Genomic DNA, 24207 nt, shown 5'->3' on the forward strand with positions numbered 1-24207 from the left:
ATAGGGGAGAAGGAAAGGAGAATAAGGTGTTACAGTCATAGCTAGGGTGCAGAGAAGGATCAACTTAATATAAGGTGGGTCCATTCAAACGTCTGATGGCAGCAGGGAAGAGGCTGCTCTAGAGCAGGGTGGTACATGTTTTTAGACTTTTGTATCTTTTTCCTGACACAAGGGGGAAGAGAGTATGTCCAGAGCACATGGAGTTTTTGATTATGCTGGCTGCTTTCCTGAGGCAGCGGGAAGTGTAGACAGAGTTCATGGATGGGAGACTAGTTTGAATGATGGACTGCATTTACAGCCCTTTGCATTTTTTTGTGGTCCTGGCCAGAGCAGGAGCCATACCAAGCTGTGATACATCTGGACAGGATGTTTTTGCTGGTGCATCTGTGAAAATTGGTGTATGCTACATGTGAATAGGGCAAGAAACAACAAGATTCCCCACCAATCAGACTGAAGAATCCTCACTGAAATACGCAATAACTAACCAAGAAGTATGGCTGAGTATACTTAATTCAATGTGAATTCCTGTACAGAGGGAGAAAGTGAGAGAAAAGGATAAAAGAGACAAAGGGAAACAAGAATTATTTTCTTTTTTTAAAATTATAAGATGTAATTGAATTCTGAAGAAATGAGATTCCACACTGAAAAAAACATGATTTCAGTGCCAGAGAAGTTGCGATGCAGTAATTCAGGCTCATCACACAATTAGAAATTCACTTGCACCTCAATTCATCACCTGTAACAATTTTCTGGCGTACTGAGTGCATAATAAATGGCTCGGTATTGTAAATCCAAACTTTTCCTGAATTCCAGAGCTGAGTCTATTCGGAACGTACTATTAAAGCTGGTGGGAACTTGGACTGTAACCTCCAGATTTCCGAGTTTAACTCTGGGAGTTGTTGTCTGATTTAGTCCATATTAATGGTGAGCACTGTACCTCAATCTGGGCCGTAGTTTCTCCATTCCTGAAGGAGGCACTGACTTCTGTTGGGATGAAATCCTGCAACACCAACAGCTCTTGTGGTACAGTGAATGTTGTTGGACTATTTAAGCGTGGGTTAGGAGGAGAGAAGGGTGGCGTCTCCACCACATGACCTTGTCTTTATCCAGTGTTGGTATACAGGTATTTTCAGAAGGGTCAACTTCATTGTGCTCAGGAAGAGGAGGTAACAAAACAGATCAATGCACTTGTGGTCCTTTCCTACATTGACCCTCCCATCACTACCTTGCTTCCCAACCAATTTTTTTTAACATTCATGGATTGTGAGCATTGTGGGTAAAGCCAGCATTTATTGCCTTTCTCGAACCACTGCAGTCCATGTGGTGTGGGTACACCCACAGTTCTGTTAGGAAAGGTATTCAAAGAAAATTACAGCACAAGAACAGGCCCTTTGGCCCTCCAAGTCTGCACAGACCATGCTGCCCGACTTAACTAAAACCCCCTACCCTTCCGTGGACCGTATCCCTCTATTCTCACCCTATTCATGTATTTGTCAAGACACCCCTTAAAAGTCACTACCGTATCCGCTTCCACTACCTCCCCTGGCAACGAGTTCCAGGCACCCACTACTTTGTGTAAAAATTCTGCCTCATATATCTCCTTTAAACCTTTCCCCTCACTCCTTAAATCTATGCCCTCTAGTAATTGACTCTTCCACCCTGGAAAAAAGCTTCTGACTATCCACTCAGTCCATGCTTCTCATAATCTTGTAGATTTCTGAGATCACCCCTCAACCTTTGTCGTTCCGGTGAAAACAAACCAAGTTTCTCCAACCTCTCCTCATAGTTGATGCCCTCCAAACCAGGCAACATCCTGGTAAATCTTTTCTGTACCCTCTCCAAAGCCTCCACATCCTTCTGGCGACCAGAATTGAACACTATATTCCAAGTGCGGCTTAACTAAGGTTCAATAAAGCTGCAACATGACTTGCCAATTTTTCAATTCAATGCTCCAGCCAATGAAGGCAAGCAGACTGTATGCCTTCTTGACTACCTTCTCCACCTGCCTTGCTACTTTATGACCTGTGTACCTGTACACCTAGGTCCCTCTGCCTATCAACATCCTTAAGTGTTCTGCCATTTACTGTATATTTCCTATCTGTATTAGACCCTCCAAAATGCATTACCTCATATTTGTCAGGATTAAACTCCATCTGCCATGTCTTCACCCAAGTCTCCAACTGATCTATATCCTCTGTATCCTCTGGTCCTCATTGCTGTCTGCAAATTCACCAACCTTTGTGTCGTCCACAAACGTACTAATCAAACCAGTTACATTTTCCTCCAAATTATTTATATATATTGCAAATAGCAAAGGTCCCAGCACTGATCCCTGAGGAACACCATTTGTCACAGCCCTCCATTCAGAAACGCATCCTTCGAGTGTTGCCCTCTGTCGTCTTTGACTGAGCCAGTTTTGCGTCCGCCTTGCCAGCTCATCTCTAATCCCATGCGACTTCACCTTCCGCACCAGTCTGCCATGAGGAATCTTGTCAAAGGCCTTCCTAAAGTCCATGGAACTCAAAATTCCAGGATCTTGATCCAGTGACAGTGAAGAAATGTTGGTGACATAGTCCCAAGTCAGGATGGCTGACCTCTGCATTTCAGCTGATCATTGTATAAGGCATCTAATAAGGTGCTGACTTTAATTTCAGATCTATGCTCAGGTAGCTCATCTCAACTGAGGTATACACAGGGACACTTGTTGCACGGATGTACATGTCATGATGGAGGTGGTATTAGTCTTACAGGGATTGTTTTTGATTTACACGGCTATGTTTAATAGCACTGTCGCTTTGTAAATCAGACCCAGGATTATGGTGGATTATTCAAGAATTCAGCCAGTGCTAGTTGAATTTAGGTTTTGAGAGCTTTTACATTTGGCAAGTGGGGAGAAAATGGGGTAGTGGTATTGTCGTTGGATGGATAATCCAGATGCCTAGGGTAATGCTCTGGGGACCCAGGTTCGAATCCCATCACAGCAGATGGTGGAATTTGAATTCAGTGAAAAAATTCTGGAATTAAGAATTGTTGATGACCATGAAACGATTGTCAGAAAAACCCATCTGGTCCTTTAGGGAAGGAGATCTGCCATCCTTATCTGGTCTGGCCTACGTGTGACTGCAGATTCACAGCAATGTGGTTGACTCTAACATATCCTCAGGGAGAGGCAATATATGCTGGCCCAGCCAGTGAATATAAAAAAAAAGTTAGTGTGCAAATAGTTTCTCAGTAATTTTATATGTAACTGCAGACAATGTTTGAGTGCTGGCCCATGATGTGGGAGCTATTGCAGTTCAGGTGGAATGGTCACCATACAGCCCAGTGTGAGAGTAAATAAATCGGAATTGCTGCTCTGATTTCTATCCACTGCTCACAAATGGGAAATGTCTATGAGCTGTCTGTTTGTATAAAAGATTCCACAGCAGCATAACAAGCTTTCTTAGATGTTAAGCCAATGCTCTTGGCCAATAGGTTGAGGGGTGGTTCCTTATATCTTGCCAATGGGATATTCTTGGATTCTGCGCTTACTGATATAATGGTCACAACTGCACTCCAGAAATGAGTTGATTGTGTAAAGCACATAGCCAGAAGAGTCAATATCAATGTGAAGGTTGTTAGTTTACCAGATATCAGCTGAATGTGACTTCCATCACCTGATTAGCTGAAATTTATTCAAGAAGTGCACGGGGCTTGAGAATTGCTGTAAAGGAAGCCATCTTGCTAAAATTTTTTTGTCCTCATTGAATTTCACATTGGATTTATGTCCTACCATGTCACAAAGCATTCAATACAAGAATAAATTGCAAGGACGTTACACTTAATGTGACACACCGTTTCTGCCTGTCACCAAAAGCATTCAGACCTGATACTAAACACATTCGTAACCTGTTGGAACAGACTTTTAAAGGTGCTATAGGGAAGGACTGTGCTCACTTATGATGATGTGAGAATGCTGGCGTTGGACTGGCGTAAACACAGTAAAAAGTCTGACAACACCAGGTTTTAGTCCAACCGATTTATTTGATAATACTCAAGCTTTCGAGGGGACTGCCTCTTCGTCAGGTGAATGGAGAGTTCTGGCCTCAGACAGAGCATATAAAGCACAGACAGTTTAGAGATTACTGATTAAAATGCGAATCCTTACACCTAACCTGCTGTTCAAGACCTGAAGTGGCTGACAATGTGAGTGGAAGGAGCACTGATCACAGGTTACAGAGATGTGTATTGTCTCCAGACAGTACAGTAAGTGAGGTTTTGCAAACCCAGGCAAGTCACGGGGGTTACAGATAGTGCGACATGAACCCAAGATCCCTGTTGAGACCGTCCTCGTTTGAGGACGGTCGCACTTCATGTCGGTCGCACTTCATGTCGCACTATCTGTAACCCCCGTGACTTGCCTGGGTTTGCAAAACCTCACTTACTGTACTGTCTGGAGACAATACACATCTCTGTAACCTGTGATCAGTGCTCCTTCCACTCACATTGTCAGCCACTTCAGGTCTTGAACAGCAGGTTAGGTGTAAGGATTCGCATTTTAATCAGTAATCTCTAAACTGTCTGTGCTTTATATGCTCTGTCTGAGGCCAGAACTCTCCATTCACCTGACGAAGAGGCAGTCCCCTCGAAAGCTTGAGTATTATCAAATAAATCGGTTGGACTAAAACCTGGTGTTGTCAGACTTTTTACTCACTTATGATGCCTGTATTAATTTATAGCCTGTTGACCCTGAGGAAGGCTCCCACAAGAAGTAGTTACTTACTGAACTACCAGCAAATACTGATCCATCTATAAGATTAAAAGATGCTGGAGCACAATTAGGCCACTTGGCCATTCAATCATGGCTGATTTGATTCTCATGCCCATTTTCCTGCCTTCTCCAAAAAACCTTTGATCCCCTTATTGATCAAGAACCTATCTATCTGTGTCTTAAAGACACTCAATGACCTGGCCTCCACAGCCTTTTGTGACAATGAGTTCCACAGATTCACCACCCTCTGGCTGAAGAAATTCCTCCTCATCTCTGTTTTAAGGGATCATCTGTCCCTTAATCCTGAGGTTGTGCCCTCTGATGCTAGTTTTTCCTACTAGTGGAAACATCCTCTCCACGTCCACTCTATCCAGGCTTCACAGTATTCTGTAAGTTTCAGTTCAATCCCCCGAGGGACCCGGGTTCGATTTCTGGCTTGGGTTGCTGTCTGTGCGGAATCTGCACATTTTCCCCGTGTCTGCGTGGGTTTCTTCCGGGTTCTCTGGTTTCCTCCCACAGTCTGAAAGACGTTCTTGGGAGTTGCATTGACCCGAACGGGCGTCGGAGTGTGACGACTAGGGGAATATCATAGTAACTTAATTGCAGTGTTGATGCAAGCCTTACTTGTGACTAATAAATAAGTTTTTTTTTCATCCTTCTAAACTACATTGAGCATAGATCAGACTCCACAACTGCTTCTCATATGGCAAACCCTTCAGTTCTGGGATTATTCTGGGGAACTTTCTCTGGACTCCTCCAAGGCCAGCACAGGAGTTAATGCCTTCAAGAGGAGGGAGGGGGTGATGAGAAAAAAGTGAGCAAGTAAAGCAAGACAGTAGTCAAATAAGCATGCATAAATGAAAAAGGGGAATTCTTTGTTGATGAAATGTTCACGCACACGTTTGAAATTGGGGGGGTGTAGGGAATAGATTTTTATTTTTACTCTTTGGATGGATTTTGGTCATATATGTTGCTGCATCAAGTGTTTCCTTTCTGCGTGATTTGCCAGTATTAAATCAACTTTTCCTGGGAGAGGGTTGGGGTTAAGTGACTGCACTACTGACAGTGGAGTACTGATTTCCTTGTGAGGCAAGCAATCTGTGCCAGCAGAGCAACTTCAGAATTGTGGATCTACTATTCCCCACATTTACATCGCTAGGAATCTGGAAGGTGAGCACAACAGTTATTTGGTATGTTCTAATTGGTGTGAACTCAACACTTCCTGTTTATTAACTTCGCATATGAGTCGTGCATCACACATTTATGAAATTTGAAACTCTGGTCTGGCACTCATGGTTTTCAATCAGTAAAAGCAATGATCACCTGGAAATGGAGTGATGCTGAGTCCGGAAAGACAAAGTAGTGTGAAGAAAGCATGCGTTGATACTGGCAGTAGTTATATATGATGCAGTACAGAGGAATAAATAATGTAGAAGCCAAAACGTTGACAGGGATGATTGGCTGACTGTGATAATCCTGATGTGGGTATGCCGGCGTTGGACTGGCGTAAACACACATCTCTTTAAACTGTGATCAGTGCTCCTACCACTCACATTGTCAGCCACTTCAGGTCTTGAACAGCAGGTTAGGTGTAAGGATTCGCATTTTAATCAGTAATCTCTAAACTGTCTGTGCTTTATATGCTCTGTCTGAGGCCAGAACTCTCCATTCACCTGACGAAGAGGCTGTCCCCTCGAAAGCTAGTGAGAATATTATCAAATAAATAGGTTGGACTAAAACCTGGTGTTGTCAGACTTTTTACTGTGATAATCCTTTCAGGGGACACTTGGAGAGGTGATGACTTGGTGGTATTATCAATAGACCATTAATCCATAGTCCTGTCATGACAAATGGTGGAATTTGAAATCAATAAAAAAACTTCTGGAATTAATGATCGTGAAATGATTGTCAATTGTTGGAAAAACCCATCTGGTTCACTAATGCCCTTTAGGGAAGGAAATCTGCCGTCCTCACCTGGTCTGGCTGACATGTGACTCCACAGCCAAGGCAATGTGGTTAATTCTCAACTGCCCTTCAAGGGATGGACAATAAATGCTGGTCAGCCAGAGACACCCATGTGCCACGAATGAATAAAAAAACGCTTTCACAGGTGCCAGCACTCTGATGCCTCGCCCAAGGATCGATTCTTGATGTATGAGCCCAGATGGCATCTTTGTAGCTCGACTAGTCATGGGGCTGTCACTGCTGTGCTCCGTCTTGTCCTCACTCAGTTGGATCCACATGCCCACCCACACTTTGTAGCATTTCTTTTGCCATCCTGACAGAGAAGTTAATTCAGCACAGACCAGGAATCGAAGCTGGAAGTTTCTGCTCCCTTACTGAGCTCGACACCTCGCCTTCCGCCAGCGTCAGTAGAAATGCTGATGGTCAGCAGCATAACTCTACTTAGTATGGCGCTACCTTTTTAAGAACTTATATTTGGGATGTGCTTAGTGCTGGCATGGCTGCTTTCATTGTTCACCTTCATGTACTTTACAGGGAGTTTTAATTCAGACAGGCAGCATGATCGGGGCAGGCTTAGGGGGCTGAAGGACATGTTCCTGTGCTATAATTTTCTTTGTCCTTTGTTCTTTGCGCTTGGCAAGGTGATTAGCCTGACTCTTGAATTGCTGCCTTTTTTGAGGTGATGGTGCCACACACATTGGCGTTGTTTAAAGAATTCCAGGATATTGATCCAGCCACATTTGGTAACATTTGTTCAAGTCAGCATTGTGTTTAACTTGGAGGTCTCTGATCCACGTTGCTGCCAGACTCCCCATCAGTGATAGAGGTTAGAGCGAAGAACAGTACAGCACAGGAACAGGCCCTTTGGCCCTCCAAGCCAATGTTGATCACGATGCCCTAACTGTGGGCTTAAAAAAAAACTTCTGCCCTTACTTGGACCATATCCCTCCATTCCCTCCCTATTCATGTACCCATCCAGATGTCTCCTAAATGCTGCTAATGTGCCTTCTTTCACCATCTCCTCTGACAGCGCGTTCCAGGCGCCCACCACTCTCTGCGTGGAAAAACTTCCCCCATCTCCCTTAAACTTTCTCCTCTCACCTTGAACCTGTGCCCTCTGTAACTGATCCTTTCACTCTGGGGAGAAAGCTTCTGACTATCCACCCTGTTTATGCCTCTCATAATTCTGTAGACCTCCATCTGGTCTCCCCTCAGTCTCCGTCTTTCCAGTGAAAACAATCCTAGTTTAATTCAATCTTTCCTCATAGACAATGTCCTCAAGACCAGGTGATAACCTATTGAATCTTCTTTTGCACTTTCTCCAGAACTTCCACGTCCTTGCTGAAGAGGGAGGTAACTTTGGGTGAATTGCCGCAGTGTACATTGTACCAACCGCAACCAAAGTGTGCACCAGTGTTGGAAGGACTTGCTGTCAAGTTTTGTGGCAGATGGATGGGGCCAATTTGAGTCCCAAAGCCGTATTTTACCAACCATGGCAGCTGTTGGAAACAACTGCTCTAATTATTATGGCAGCAGTTTTTAAACTTGTTATAACAATACTTCAAATTAATTTCATCTTCAAGATAGCTTACTGAAGTTATTTTCTTGTACTTGGCTTTGTTTGCAAGTGCTAGTGGTAGTTGGGGTCATGTCACTTTGACATATTAATTCTATGATTCTTGAACTGGTGATAAGGCCAAAAATCAATAAAACAATTTCTTTGAAGGTAAACTGCAAACAAAAGATGTTTTTATTGGTTATTGCATAGCTTTGCTAAAGAACATAATTGCTTTGTGGTTTATTTTTAATAAGTCATTAACTATTTGATTCCAACAATGGCTTGCATCTATATAGTGGCTTTATTTTTTATTAATTCGTGGGACATGGGCATCACTGACTGGCCAAACATTTATTGCCCATCCCTAGTCACCCTTGGAGGGCAGTTGAGAGTCAGCCACGTTTCTGTGGCTCTGGAGTCACAAAGGCCAGACCAGGTAAGGATGGCAGATTTCCTTCCCTAAGGACATTATTGAACTAAATGGGTTTTCCTGACATCAATAGTGCTTTCATTGTCATCAGTAGATTCTTAATTCCAGATTTTTAAAATTGAATCCAAATTCCACCATCTACCGTGGCGGGATTCGAACCCAGGTCCCCAGAACATCAGCTGACTTTCTGCATTAATAGTCTAGCGATAATACCACTAGGCCATTGCCTCCCCTCTAAACACCTGCCTTTAGCATGGCCAAATGTCCCAAGATGCTTCACAGGAGCATTAATGAACAAACGTTTTCATGAGCTGCATGAGATATGAGGACAGGTGACCAAAGGCTTTGTTGGAGAGCCTCAAAGGAGGACAGAGAGATGGAGAATTGAGGGCAGAAATTCCAGAGCTGTCAGTCCCTGGTTTCTAATGATGGTGTGGTTAAAATGATGGATGTACAAGAGACAGAAGTGGAGAGCAGGATTACTGAGGGCTTTAAAACTAAAGAGATAGGAAGGCACAAAGCCATGGAATGAGTGGAGAAATGAGGATGATTGTTTTAAAATTGAGGTCTTGGTGGGGCTGATGTGCCAGTGCAGGTCAACAAGCACAGGGATAATGGGTGAATGGGACTTGATGAAAATTAGGTTATGGATGGCAGACATTTTGGTGTTGCTCAGATTTTATATAGGTAGAAATTGGGAGATCAGCTGGAAGAGCACTGGGATATCAAAGGCATGGGTGAGGGTTTAAGCAGCTGATGTGGTGAGGCCAGGCTGAAGTCTAGTGATGTTAGAGGTGAAAATAGGCCACCTTCATCTTAAAAGTCTGCGTTTGTTCTGTGGTCAACATCAGTTGTTTTCAGCCAGGTTAATGGCTTTGGGAGCTGCAGGTGGCCTTAACACGCTAGTTGGGATAGTGAGGACTTGATAGGAGTCCTCGCTTTGGTATTTCTCAACTCAGTTGGGATTGGTCATTTGTAGACTTTGAACAGGAATAAAATCAGGTTTGGCTTTGCTGTACTGTGCAGTTGGCTAATATTCACTGTGTGTGCGCGTGCGCATGTTGCTCATCTTCAGAATAGCTTCATGGAATCTGGTGATCCACCTGAGAGGGCAGATGATTCCTTAGTTTAAAGTCTCAGCCAGAATCTGTCAGTGTAGCTTTCGCTTAGTACTCCACTGGAGGACCAATCTTGATTTTTTTTTTAATGTGCTGAAGTCCTGGAGTATGTCTTGAACCCAGTACTTTGTGTCTCAGAGGTAAGTGTGTTACCAGCTGAGCCAGGGCTGGCATATCTCAGGTACTGACAGCCAGATGGTGTACTGAACCCCTTTAGCATTACTGAGCTGCAGGCCCCCTCCCCCCCCCCAAAGCAAGGGATTGTTCCTGACCATAATGCTGTGTATTGGCACTCCCTGCGCACCATCTGAAAGGTTATTTTAAGCAAGCTAATATGTACTTAAAAGGTTAACGTGCACTCTACAGAGAGGTCGGCACACAATCCACTTCATGGGATTTACTGAAACAGTTTTTGGCAATACAGTGTCTGTGTCCCATTTTTAAGGAGATCTTCTTAAGTAATTAGCAATATAGCTAACATATATTTAAAGGATTTGAGTGCAGTCCGGAGATGCATGCATCCTGTCAGTTCAAACTATTTCAAAGAACTTGTCAGCTTTTTATTTCATGTTCAAATAAGTTCTGAACCTTGCCAGTAATGAACAAACAAAATGAAATCTGTAGCCCTTTAATTTTGGAGATTTTTGAAAACCAGGGTATAATCGGGCTGTGCTGGTATCGTTGTTCTATAATCTTATCTACAGCACATCTATTTTTGTTTTTGTGGAACAGAACTCAATTGGATGTGGTTGTGCATGTTGCTATGGTGATGGCTGTGGGTTTGTAATTTTGATCGGGGCCTGATGTTATACAGTATTGTGTTACTGGAATAGCTTCTGGATACTATTGTCAGGAGATGTGATCCCAAGAGATTTTGGTTTCTTTTTAATAATGAGGGCCACAGTGGCTGAAGAAGTCAGATTCCAAATTTTGTCACGCGGGATTTTAGGATTTGTACCAGTATCTTCTAGGATTGCATTCTGCAACTTTTAGTCCATACGGACCACAAAACAGCAGGCTTGTTAATGGGGGTTTGTGTTGTTACAGCCACTTCACAACATGGGCGGTGAGGGCCGTGTGGTTCTTTGGCTGCAAGCAACCAGTTAGTGCTAAATGTACCTGCGTAACCTGGTTGAAGGCGCTGTGGAGTGATGAGATATTGAACTATGTTATTATGTGGGCTGGTTGTGTAGTTTGTGTGTGTGTGTGTGTGGTGTAACACAGTACTGAGTAATGGTAAGATTGGCCTTTTATTTCCCTTGTACTAAATTCATAATTTTGAAAGTGCATTGGGAGAAGAGAACTCAACCGTAGGACGAAGGGGATTTTCACAGTAACTTCATTTCAATATGAATGTAAACCTACTTGTGACTAATAAATAAACTTTAAGGGTACAGGCTAACGGGGTGATCTGGATGGATGTTAATGCGATTTATTATTGTCATATGTACTGAGATACAATGGAAAATATTAGAATGGTAGGAAGGACTATTACTTACGGGGTGAAAAACTGCAGTAGGGGACGATGCAGAGGGACCTCGGGGTCCTTGTGCATGAGTCGCAAAAACCCAGCTTGCAGGTGCAGCAGGTGGTCAGGAAGGCGAATGGGATGCTGGCCTTCATAGCGAGGGGGATTGAATATAAAAGTAGGGAGGTCTTGCTGCGGCTGTATAGGGCATTGGTGAGGCCGCAGCTGGAGTACTGTGTGCAGTTTTGGGCACCGCACCTGCGCAAAGATATTTTGGCCTTGGAGGGAGTGCAGAGGAGGTTTACTAGGCTGATACCGGAGTTGAGGGGGTTGAGCTATGAGGAGAGGCTGAATAAACTAGGCTTGTACTCGTTAGAGTTTAGAAGAATAAGGGGAGATCTCATTGAGACTTATAAGATGATGAATGGGATGGATAGGATAGAGGTGGAGAGACTCTTCCCGCTCAAAAAAGACAGTAGGACTAGGGGGCACAGTCTCAAGATAAAGGGGGGGTGGGTTAGAACGGAGTTGAGGAGGAACTTCTTCACTCAAAGGGTGGTGAATCTCTGGAATTCTCTGCCCGTTGAAGTGATGGAGGCTGCCTCGCTAAATATTTTTAAGACGCGGGTTGATGGGTTTTTGATAAGAGAGGGGATTAAGGGTTATGGGGAGAAAGCGGGAAAGTGGAACTGAGCAGCGACAGATCAGCCATGATCTTATTGAATGGCGGGGCAGGCTCGAAGGGCTGGATGGCCTACTCCTGCTCCTATTTCTTATGTTCTTATGTTCTTGTACGCTGTACAGATAATACACACCATTCATAGAGTACATAGGGGAAAAGGATAGGGTGTCGAATGTAGTGTTGCAGTTACAGATTGGGTGAAGAGAAAAATCAGTTTAATATGATGAGTCCATTCAAAAGCCTGATGGCAGCAGGCAAGAAGCTGTTCTTGAGTCGGTTGGTACATGTTCTTTTGTATCTTTTTCCAAGAAGGTGGGAAGGAGAATGTCGAGGCTGCACGGCATCCTTGATTGTGCTGGATGCTTTTCTGAGGCAGCGGGAAGTGTACACGGAGTCAATGGATGGGCGGTTCATTTGAGTGATGGGCTGGGCTGTGTTCATGACCCTTTTGTAGTTTCTTGCGGTCTTGGTCAGCACAGGAGCCTTGCCAAGGTGTGATACATCTGGAAAGCGTGCTTTCTATGGTGCATCAGTAAAAATTGGTGAGAGTTGTAATGGACATGCCAGTAGTTTTAGGAAAAAAATAAATGAATAAAGTGGCACTTGGTTACACACTGTGATAATTTCCCTGCATTGTTGTCTGCTTTTCGAACTAATTGCAACAGTTTGTCTATCCTCCTCTCTGTGGACAATCCAGCACAGGCACTAAGCTAGCAGCTGCCTGCACTTGTTCCCTGACTCATCACTACAATGGAATGCCATACTGCTCCTAGATTTCCCTCCTGCTTTGCAATTAATGAGCAACTGAGAGTGGCTGATTGCCCACTCTTCCCTGGAGGTCCTGTAACCAGGGCTCTCTTGCCACACATAAGCTCAGTTGAATTGGCTTCTTAGAAACTTCAATATGATGTCGTGTTTATCTGTATTACACCACTAGACAATAAAACCTGACATTATGTAAGCCCATATTTTAAGATGTAAAAACTATTTTAATATGCTGTTGTTAACAGGTAACCATAACGAGATTGTCTCACAATTTAAACATAAATGTGTTACTTATAATTAAGTTTATTTATTAGTGCCACAAGTAGGCTTACGTTAACACTGTCAGGCTATACATAAACTACCCATTAAGCTGTGATTGTCAGAACATGTTTTTATTTTAATATTACTTTGCTGTGATGCACAGCGGGGGTTATAAAGGGGTCATATATGAAGTGGAATCTACTTTCATTGTCTTAAGATTTTTCTCAATGAAAATTTGTCCCCCACAGGATTTAGATGACTTCTGTGCAGGAATGATTATCCGTCAGAGTTGGTCGCTCTCCTTTCTCTCATTTATCTTGTGTGATCCGTGACAGTCCTGTCGTGCTGGGCTTCTTTCACAGCCAAACCCAAAAGATTTGGGTTTGCTAAACTTGCTACATGTGGGGAGAAGTTTGAATAAACTTTCTTCTTCAGAGGTATTTATTGGAATGATCCAGAAGATGCACTCCCTGCTGAAACCTCTGCACCATTCAAACATTCCTGGTGAATCGCATCACTTTAAAATGGCATGGGAAGAAAGTAGGAAAATGGGATTACTGTGAAGCAAAATCTGTAAATTGGGCTGTGCAATAAAGGTTATAATTAGTGTGGTAGGGAGAAATGACTTTGGCTCAAGCGCATGGGGAAAGGTTTAGAGGAGATGAGCAAGGCAAGTTTTTAACACGGAGGATGGTGAATGTCTGGAACGCGCTGCCTGGGAAGGCAGGTACGATAGCATCATTTAAGGGACAACTAGACGAATATATGAATAGGATGCGAATGGAAGGATACGGATTCTAAGTGCATATGGTTTTAGCTTAGGCAGGCACCATGATTGGCGCAAGCTTGGAGGGCTGAAGGGCTTGTTCTTGGGCTGTACTTTCCCTTGTTCTTTGAAAAGGCAAGATGTCGAATCATTTTGGGTAGTGATATGAAATAGGAAAGATGAGTCACTTCTAGTTCATTGGTCTCCAAACAGTAGTTATACTGCAGGACTGAGTATACAGGAATAAATGAATGGAGCTTGTAAGAAGGATAATCATAGGTGTCTTTAATTTACATGTTGGCACTTTGAAAATCATAATGGGATCAGGCAATCAGCATGGCTTTCTGAAAGGGAAGTCGTGTTCAACTAATTTATTAGAGTTTTTTAAGCAAGTAACATGTAAGGTGAAAAAAGGAGAACCTATAGATGTGGTATGCTTGGATTTCCAAAAGACATTTGATAAGGTGCTACACAATATAAGAAAGCATGGGGCGGGGGGTGCGTGTGGTAACATATTTGCATGGATAAAGGATTGTTTAGTTCACAGGAAGTAGAGAGTGGGACAAGTGGGTTTTTTTCAGGTTGGAAAGCTGTAACTAGTGGGTTGCCACTTAGATCAGTTCAAGGCCTCAGCTATCTACCATCTACAAAAATGATTTGGACAAAGGAACAGAATGGAAGACTCAGCAATCATACAATGACCCCCAAGAGAGGTTGCCCAAAGATGGGTCGGTTGGGTGGATTAGCCATGGTAAATATATGGGGTTCTGAGTAGGATATTCTTTTGGAGAGTCGGTGCAGATTTGGAAATATAGGAAAATTTGATGATGTTCACTTTGGCAAAGAGAATGGAAAAGCAGTAGACTATTGAAATTGAAGAGGTTGCAAAACTCGGTCATGCAGAGGGATCTGGGTATTCTGGTATTTGAATCACAAAAGGTTAGTATGCAGTTACAGCATGTATTAGGAAAACAAATGGAATGTTGGGAAGTTTTACTGTAGCTGCACAGGGCATGTTGAGACTACATCTGGAGTACTGTGTACAGTTTTGGTCTCCTTATTTGAAAAATATTTAATTGCGTTAGAAGTAGCACAGAGAAGGTTCACTCAATTCATTCCGAGGACGAATGGCTTATCCGATGAAGGAAGATTGAACAGCTTGGGCCTATACCTATTGCAGAGGTGATGTTATTGGAACAGAAGATCTTGAGGAGACATGATAAGAGAGGTACCAGGTAGATGTTACCACTTTTATGGGTGAGACTAGAACTGGGGACACAGTTTAAGAGGCAGTGGCAAAGTTGTGTTGTCACTGGAATAGAAATCCAGAAATCCAGAAACCCAGGGTAATGGTCTGGGGAGCCGGGTTCGAATCCCACTACAGCAGATGGTGAAATTTGAATTGATTACACTTTAAATTCCAGATTTTTAACAATGACCATGAAACCACTGTCAACTGTCGAGGAAAAACCCACCAGATTCACTAATGTCGTTTAGGGAAGGAAATCTGTCATCCTTACCTGGTCTGGCAGGCATGTGACTCCTGATCCACAACAATGTGACTCTGAAATGCCTTCTCAAATGGTCTAGCAAGCCACTCAGTTCAAGGGGCACTTTGCTGGCTGGGCCAGCATTTTTGCCCATCCCAACATCCATATGCAATGAATGAATATAAAAAAAGAGGTCTCCCTTTTGAGACTGAGATGAGATTATTTTTCTTGAGGCTTGTTGCTCTGTGGAATTCCTATCCCCAGAGAGCAGTGGAAGCTTGCATTTATTCAAGGTGGAGTTGGATAGATTGTCGATAGACAATGGAGATGAAGAATGTGTTGGGTTGGGGGGGGGAAGGGGGCCGGTAAACAGGAAAGTGCAATTGAGACCACAACTAGATCAGCCCTTACTGAACGGCGGAGGAGTTGAATAGCCTTCTCATGTTGCAATACCTAAGTTTCAATTTTTGGCAATTTTTGATGCCAATTTAAAACTCTCCGGCTAGCCATAGAGTCTTAGAGGTTTATAGCATGGAAACAGACTCTTTGGCCCAGTTTGCTCTTATGAACTCCTGCGGCATCTTAACTGCTGGCCTGATTTAACTGCTGCAACATGCCTTCGCAATCATTCTGGATGGAAGTTGTGACAATGTGGCCGAAAGCCTGGGTATCAACTGTTGGCCACTTGACGGGGGCGGGTTTGGTGGGCGCACTATTTGGCTGGAGAGGCTAAAGACTTCCCTGCGTACCTGAGAGGAGTAATCCTCCATGTCCAGACGTTTGGACTTGTAGCAAATGTTGGAAAACAAGAACTGCAGTGCAAAGAGGTTTTATCTATATTTTAAGTAAAGTCTGAACGTTATGACAAGTGGTTTGATTTTTCTTTTCCCTGTCTTTGTGAGGTAGTGAAGAGATGTGTATATACTTCACTAACTCTCTTTTTTGGAGGGCATTGGCTGTTTTTATGTAGGGAAATGCGGCAGCCATTCTGCACCAATAGCATTCCACTAACAGCAGTGAGTTGAATGACCAGTTTGTTTCTGTTGTTGTGTTGGGAGGAGAAATGTGGACCGTACTAACTGAGAATTTACTTCTCTTCAGTACATGCTAAGGGATCTTTGAAACCTTGCATAATAGGCTGACTTTGATTTACTACTCGTCTGAAACGTGTGACAGTGGAGCTTCTCTCCACTGCACTGCAGACTCCACCTCTAATTGAGTCTAGTTCCTGCTTAGAATCACAACAAAGCAGAATGAGGCCATTCGGTCTATCGAGCCTGCACTAACAATCCCACCCAGGTCCTATCCCTGTAACCCCAGATATTTGTCCTTTGGCACGATGGTGAGCACTGTTGCCTCACAGCGCCAGGGACCCAAGTTCAATTCCCAGTTTGGGTGACTGTGTGGAGTCTGCAGGTTCTCCCCGTGTCTGCGTGAATTTCCTCCGGGTGCTCCAGTTTCCTCCCACAGTCCAAAAGACGAGCTGGTTAGGGGGCGCGTTGACCATGCTAAATTCTCCCTCAGTGTATCCTGAACAGGCCCCGCAGTGTGACGACTTGGGGATTTTCACAGTAACTTCATTGCAGTGTTAATGTAAGCCTACTTGTGACACTAATAACTAAACTTTAAAACTGCAGGTCCCCCTGACATTAAGGGGCAATTTTAGCACGGCCAATCAAGCTAACTCATGCATCTTCGGACTGTGGGAGGAAACCGGAGCACACGGAGGAAACGCACACAGACGAGGGGAGAATATGCACACTCCACAGACACCGGAGGCTGGAATTGAGCCTGGGTCCCTGTCCCTGTCAGGCAGCAGTGCTAACCACTGTGCCACCATGCTGTGTTGTAGGGAATCAAACCCAGAGGAAAGACCACCGCTAAAGGACACTCAAATGCACTTTGGAAACCTGAGAACAGTTGAAATTGAGTGCAATCTGCCACCCTGTGTACAGTGCAATGATCCCGAGCATGACATGGAATGGAATCCCTACAGTGCATGGGGAGGCCATTTGGCCCATCGAGCCTGCACTACTAATATCCTACTCGGGCCCTATTCCTGAAACCCCATATATTTCCCCTAGCTCGTTCACCTAATGCTAAGGGGCAATTTAGCATGGCCAATCCACCTAACTTGCACGTATTTGGACAGTGGGAGGAAATCGGAGTACCTGGAGGAAACCCATGCAGACACGGGGAGAACTTGCAGTGACCCTAGGTCAGAATTGAACCCAGGTTCCTGGCACTGTGAGGCAGCAGTACTAACCACTGTGCCACCGTGCTGCCTCATGGTATGGATGATATCAAGATGTGGGTGGCAAATTTAGCTGTTGTACATTTGGCCATACCCCAGCAATGGCTGCAATAATAATGCTGATGTAGAGATGCTGGCATTGGACTGGAGTAAATGCAGTAAGAAGTCTGACAACACCAGGTTTTATTTGATGGTGAAATCACAAGCTTTCGGGGTTTGCCCTTCATCAGGTGAATGGAGAGTTCTGGCCTCAGACAGAGCATATAACAGCACAGACAGTTTACAGATTACTGAGGAGAATGCGAGTCAAATGCTCGAGAGGGTTAGAATACAAGAGCAAGGATGTATTTCTGAGGCTATAAGTCTCTTGTCAGACTCCGTTTAGAGTAGTGTGAGCCGTTTTGGGCCCCATATTTAAGGAAGGATGTGCTGGCCTTGGAATGGGTCCAGAGGAGTTTCACAAGAATGACCCCTGGAACGAAGAGCTTGTTGTATGAGGAACAGTTGAGGACTCTGAGTTTGTACTCGTGGGAGTTTAGAAAGATGAGGGGGTGATCTTATTGAAACTTACAGGATATTGTGAGGCCTGGATAGAGTGGACATGGAGAGAACATTTCCACTAGTGGGTAAAAAGAACCAGAAGGCACAACCTCAAGCCAAAGGGACAGAGATGAGGAGGAATTTCAGAGAATGGTGAATCTATGGAACTCTTTGCCACAGAAGGCTGTGGAGGCCAAGTTATTAAGTGTTTTAAGACAGCGATAGATAGGTTCCTGATTAATAAGGGACTCAGGGGTTATGGGGAAAAGACAGGAGAATGGGGATAAGAAAAATATCAGCCATGATTGAATGGTGGAGCAGACTCGATGGGCGAAGTGGCCTAATTCTGCTCCTATGTCTTATGGTCTTTACAACTAACCTGCTATTCAAGTCTGAAAGATGCCGACAGTGTGAGTGGAAAGAGCATTATGCATAGGTTAAAGAGATGTGTATTGTCTCCAGACAGTACAGTACTTTACAATAAGTACTGTACTGTCTGGAGACAATACACATCTTTACAATAAGTACTGTCTGGAGACAATACACATCTTTACAATAAGTACTGTACTGTCTGGAGACAATACACATCTTTGCAATAAGTACTGTACTATCTGGAGACAATACACATCTTTACAATAAGTACTGTACTGTGTGGAGACAATACACATCTCTTTAACCTACGCATAATGCTCTTTCCACTCACATTGTCGGCATCTTTCAGACTTGAATAGCAGGTTAGTTGTAAAGACTCACATTCTGATCAGTAATCTGTAAACTGTGCTTTATATGCTCTGTCTGAGGCCTCTCCATTCACCTGACGAAGGGCAAACCCCAAAGGCTTGCGAGTTTACTACCAAATAAATTGGTTGGACTTAAACCTGGTGTTGTCAGACTCCTTACTGCAATAATGTTGTCAGCTTCTTCCTTTTGATCTGATCCTCAAGGCCCATGACATTTACATGAAAAATTTGACGTTACTGGCCTAAGTGACTGAAACCCAGCCAGAAGTGCAATTGGGACCCAAGTGGGATCACCTTTGATGAAGCACTAGAAATAACTGTTAGATGAGATGAAAGAATATGAGTCTGGCGTTGATTTTGAAGGCCATTCAGCTATCTTGCATTTAATTTTGCACTTCATTGCAGATTTTTCCAAGGAAAGAGTGAGATGATGCTTAAGACCCAGGAGTGGATGGTGTTTAAACCTCTGATGTGCTGCAGGAATTTTACAAAAGCTAATATTTACATTGATGAATGTGGGATTTAATAAGTAACATGCAGGTGTGATAAGTTCAGAGCTGCAGTGCTGTGTACTCAAAGGGAAGCTGAGCTTGAAGAGAAAATGGAACAGAGACTTGGCGGGGAGGGGGTGTGTGGGGAGGGAAAGGTAGCTAACTATCAGTCTGGCTGAAAGAAGCTTGTGCACACTGACACCAGTGATAAAAGATCGACTGGTACCAAAATGTCCTTTTGGCTTGTGTCAATGTGTGCGCCCCCCCCCACCCACCCACTCAGAGCAGGATCCAACAGAATAGAAACAAAACATGAAGGAGATCGGAGGTTTTCACTGTCCAAATGTTGAAAATAATGAATGGAATCAATAACTCGGATGATTGTTGCACAATCTAACCAGGTGAACATCAGAACTAGGAGCAGGAGGAGGCCATCTGGCCCCTCAAGTCTGCTCTGCCATTCAGTAAGATCATGGCTGATCTTTTTGTGGACTCTGCTCCACTTAGCCGCCCGCTCACCATAACCCTTAATTCCTTTACTGTTCAAAAATTTGTCTATCCTTGCCTTAAAAAGGTCCACTTTCTGGAAGCAGTGAGTGCACCTGTGCAAATTTTCCCCGCAACAGCCGATCAGCGTTGCCACTCTACTGCCCTTGCTGAAGCAGAGAGCTTGATGATAAGGATGTAATTTTCCTGCAACTTAAACACCTCCCTATCAATATTCTCACGCTGAGTGGCAGTGCCATGACTGAAGGTTATGACCTTGAAGGTCTGCTTCCCACAATGCAGTGTCACAAGAAAAAAAAACTGTGCCACTTTGGAAAGTTAATAAATCTTCATGAAAGAATGCTGATGCCTGAAAGGGAGGCAGTTGTGAATAAACAACTTTCTGATTGCGGCAGCCTTGCCATTGCTGCATGTTTCATGATTGCTCTGCACCCATGGGAGCTTTGACGATCCATGCTTTTCTCTGAAAATGGTAATGCATATTCTAGACTTCCTGTTTATTTTTGTTGTTCTCAGTGATTTGGGCAACATCAGGTGCGTGGTATCTTACAAACCTAGCCCCCTTTTGAGCAGCATGGTGGCACAGTGATTAGCACTGCTGCCTCTCAGCACCAGGGACCTGGGTTCGATTCCAGCCTTGGCTAGCTGTCCATGTGGATTTTGCACAGTATGCACGTCTGCGTGGGTTTCCTCCCATAGTGGGATGGGCTATGCTGGATGGGCCATACTAAATTGCCCCTTAGTGCCCAAAGATGTGTAGGCTAGGGAGATTAGCCATGGTAAATGAACAGGGTTTCCCATTTCTGGGTAGCCTTATATCTTTTAATAAGTTACAGCCAGATTGTAATTTTCCTGGGATATTGTGCAAGTCTGGGGAGGAGGAATTCTTCAATTATGAGTTCCCCCGTTACAGGAATAATGGAGTTTCGTTTTTTGATACAGAAAACTGAAACAAATTTATAAACACACGGAAATTATTAAAAGAACTGAATGTGCAATTCAGTGTGGAGGTGGTAAACGTAAATTGCAGCATTCGATAGATCGAGGAAAAATGAAGCTAAACCTTATTTCAATTGGGGAATCCAAGTTTAAGCTTTAATTGTTACAGAAATGTCCATAAAGGTTGCCTTAATCCCCAAGTGAGATTCATTCTGCCCTTGAAATGAATTTCAAGCTATCTGAATTATTTTCAAATATTTATAGGTGAATTTTCAGGCTGTATAATTAAATTGCATAACGTGGTGTTTCTTTTGCTTGTGACGAGACCACCCCCATTAATTTTTCCATGTTTGGTAAAAAGACCACCTATTATGAAGAAATTGTTCAAACTCATGCCCTGGCTTGTCTCTGTTGACAGTCATGCTGATCAGACTTTACTTTATATAACTTAGAATTTATACTTCTTTGACCTGATTGTGTTTCTTAGTTATCAGAGCCTTGTGTTATATGCTTTCTTCCTTCTTAGTGTGTTTGAGTTAATCAGCGAATTTGCGTTGTTGAGAGGGGTTAAGCCTCAACATGCCTTGCGAGCTTGTCTTGACTTTAGAGAAGAAGTAATACTTTATGTGAATTTTTACAGGAAATTAACTCTCTTAACCTCCTATTCCTGCACTGTGTCCAAATCTTTGTCCCTTATTATTTCGCACTGTAAAGTTGCACTTAATGCTCACCCCTGCCATTTAAGAGGGCATTCAGAGTCAACCGCATACTGTGCAAATGGACGTCTTGTGTGGTAGGTCACCGCAGATTAAGGTTGAAAGTTTTTACGACCCAGTAACTCTGATTTAATCTTCCTGGCACCAGTCCACAAATCACCCAATTTATTAAACACCTGACTTTTGAATTATTGGCCCAGCATTTTAATCCCAGAAGATTCTCCTAGGTTAGTAGTATATTTTACAATACTGACTGCAGCAATCACTAATCACGTCTTTTGAAGGCAGATTTACAATAAGGTTAGAAATTCAATAATTTTTTTTGCAATGCGCTTGTTATTAATAAATGTAGACCTCCAGGTTTGTACACATTGAAAAGGATGCACTTAGTGCCCATCCTTGGTTGCATTGAGAAGATGAACCTTCTCGTGATTGTGCAATTGAACAACTTTTTTGGTCTCTTCAAAGTGCCTTATAAGTCAATCACCAAAGTCGCAAGTAGGCCAGATCCAATGGTGATGGAGGGAGGGGCAGGTATGCAAATTCCCTTTGCTGACACACATTAGTTTTAAAGTTTATCTATTAGCATCACAAGGAGACTGACATTAGCACTGCAATGAAGTTGCTGTGGAAGTTCCCTAGCCACTACACTCCGGCGCCTGTTTGGGTACACAGAGAGAATTTAGCACGGCCAGTGTGCCTAACCAGCACGTCTTTCGGACTGTGGAAGGAAACTGCAGCACCTGGAGGAAACCCATGCAGAGAGGGGGAGAATGTGCAGACTCCACACAGACGGTGACCCAAACTGGGAATCGAACCCGGTCCCTGGTGCTGTGAGGCAGCAGTGCTAATCACTGTGCCACCGTGAAGTAATTATGATTTTAATGTTTAAGTTCAAAAGTTTCATTTATTTTTCTGGTGCTAATTTATAATTGAGCAGATTTTCGTGGATTTAATTTTTCAATATGCCACGGTGGGATTCAAACTCTTGATCTCCAGCCCTGTGCTGTAGTGATTACGTCGCTGTACTCTTGAAATGAAAGGCTTATTTAGCTTTTTGAGACAGATGCAGGTTTAACTCTGGTTCATTTTACACATGACGGGCAATCTCTCTGCTAGGATTTGTTCAATGTTGACAGATCTGCGAGGGGAGAGCTCAGTGGCAGTCTAACTGATGTGTTTAATTGAGAGTTTAACCAATCCTTACTTGGGTAAGCTTGTCAGTCAGCAGTTATTATCATTAAAGGTCTGTGTACAGGAGACTCCTGCAAATATTAGTACACTCCTTGGAATAGCATGCAATCATGGACATTCACAGGGAGTTCTTGTCTTAACTTCCAAAAGTAAGTGAAAAAGACTTGGGTTTATATAGTTCCTTTCATGACCCAAGGATGTAACTGAACATTTTATATCCAATGAAATACTTTAAAGTGTAGTCACTGTTGGAATCTAGCAAATGCAGCAATCAATTTGTGCACAAAGAACTCCCATGAAGAGCGTTGTGGGAATGACTAAATCATGTTTTTGATGGTGTTGACTCAAGGATAAATATTAGCCAGGGCACAGTGCCCCTACTCTACTCTGAAATAGTCTCCTGGGGTTTTTTCTGAACCGATGGTGATCCACCTTAATATCACAAGTGAAGGCGCACCTCTGACAACGCAGCACTCCCTCACTACTTGGCCGAAATTTGGGCGGCACAGTGGTTAGCACTGTTGCGTCACATCTCCAGAGACCTGGGTTTGATTCCTGATATGGGTCATTGTCTCTGTGGAATTTGTGTCTGCATGCGTTTCCTCTGGGTGCTTTAGTTTCCTCTCTGTCGTTTCCCCTCTGTCCAAAGATGTGTGGCTTAGGTGCATTGCCCATGCTAAATTGTCCCTTAGTGTCGCGGGGTACGTAAGCTAGAGGAATTAGTGGGATAAATATTTGGGGTGATGGGGTAGGATCTGGGTGGGCTTGTTGGTGCAGGCTCGATGGACCGAATGGCCACATTCTGCACTGTAGAGATTCTATATCTTCTCTATTCTTAGGTCAGCCGAGGATATTTTTGCATTTCCCGTCTCTGGAGTGGGACTGATCCCACAACGTCTGAGTCAGCACCTAATTCATGGCTGGCGCTACTCAAACAAAAGCTGACAACGTTAGCTATCCGAAGGAAAAGATGGCCATTGATATGGAAAAATAAATAACGCGTAGCAATGGGAACAATATACTGAAGTCCACCAAGTAGGGAAAAGTTGAGAAATTTGGTGACCTTGGGGCCTCTATTTTGGAACCTTGTGTATGTCAAGGTAAACTGGTCAGAAATGATATTGGCAGTGAGTGAGATTGATTGAATGACCTTTTTGAATCCTGTGCTTAATTCATTGCTATAAATTCAAAAGCTAAAAATGTAAATGCAACAGATGCAAGTGGATGTATTTTCCCAGTCAGTGCTGCCCCCAGTGTAACTTTTGCACTGAAATTATGGCAAAATCAATTCATCACAATAGGCACTAAAATATTTACACTAACAAATCAAGAAAGGCATTTTAAACAGCCTTTTTAAACATTTGAAGCTGAAATTCCCTCCGAGCTCCTTCTCAGAAAATCCCATCTGCAAGTTGTATGTTTGATGTTTCTTTTCCTCACAACTAGCAGAAAATCAACTGCAGTTACCAGAGACAGTGTGTTGAAGTTGTTACTTCTCCCGTTTCACCTACCTCGCAAGATCACAGAAAGCGGCTCACTACATGACTGTCGATTGCAAAGCCCTGACTTCCAA

At 43.4% G+C, this 24207-nt stretch overlaps 1 protein-coding gene across 2 annotated transcripts in view; it reads left to right on the top strand.

Annotated features, from left to right (window-relative positions):
• Nucleotides 1–24207, top strand: part of ccny (cyclin Y) — a 235335-nt gene that overhangs the window by 116121 nt on the left and 95007 nt on the right. Inside the window, exon 1 of one of the 2 annotated variants that reach the window (XM_080212433.1) lies at nucleotides 22290–22309. The exons of the other annotated variant lie outside the window; for it this stretch is intronic. The gene's annotated coding sequence lies outside the window, so the exon portion shown is untranslated. Of the gene's footprint in view, nucleotides 1–22289; nucleotides 22310–24207 lie in introns of those variants that run through there. 2 annotated transcript variants of the gene reach the window in all.

This window comes from Carcharhinus amblyrhynchos, chromosome 2, assembly GCF_965287045.1.
Source record: "Carcharhinus amblyrhynchos chromosome 2, sCarAmb.v2.hapA, whole genome shotgun sequence".
NCBI lineage: Eukaryota > Metazoa > Chordata > Chondrichthyes > Carcharhiniformes > Carcharhinidae > Carcharhinus > Carcharhinus amblyrhynchos.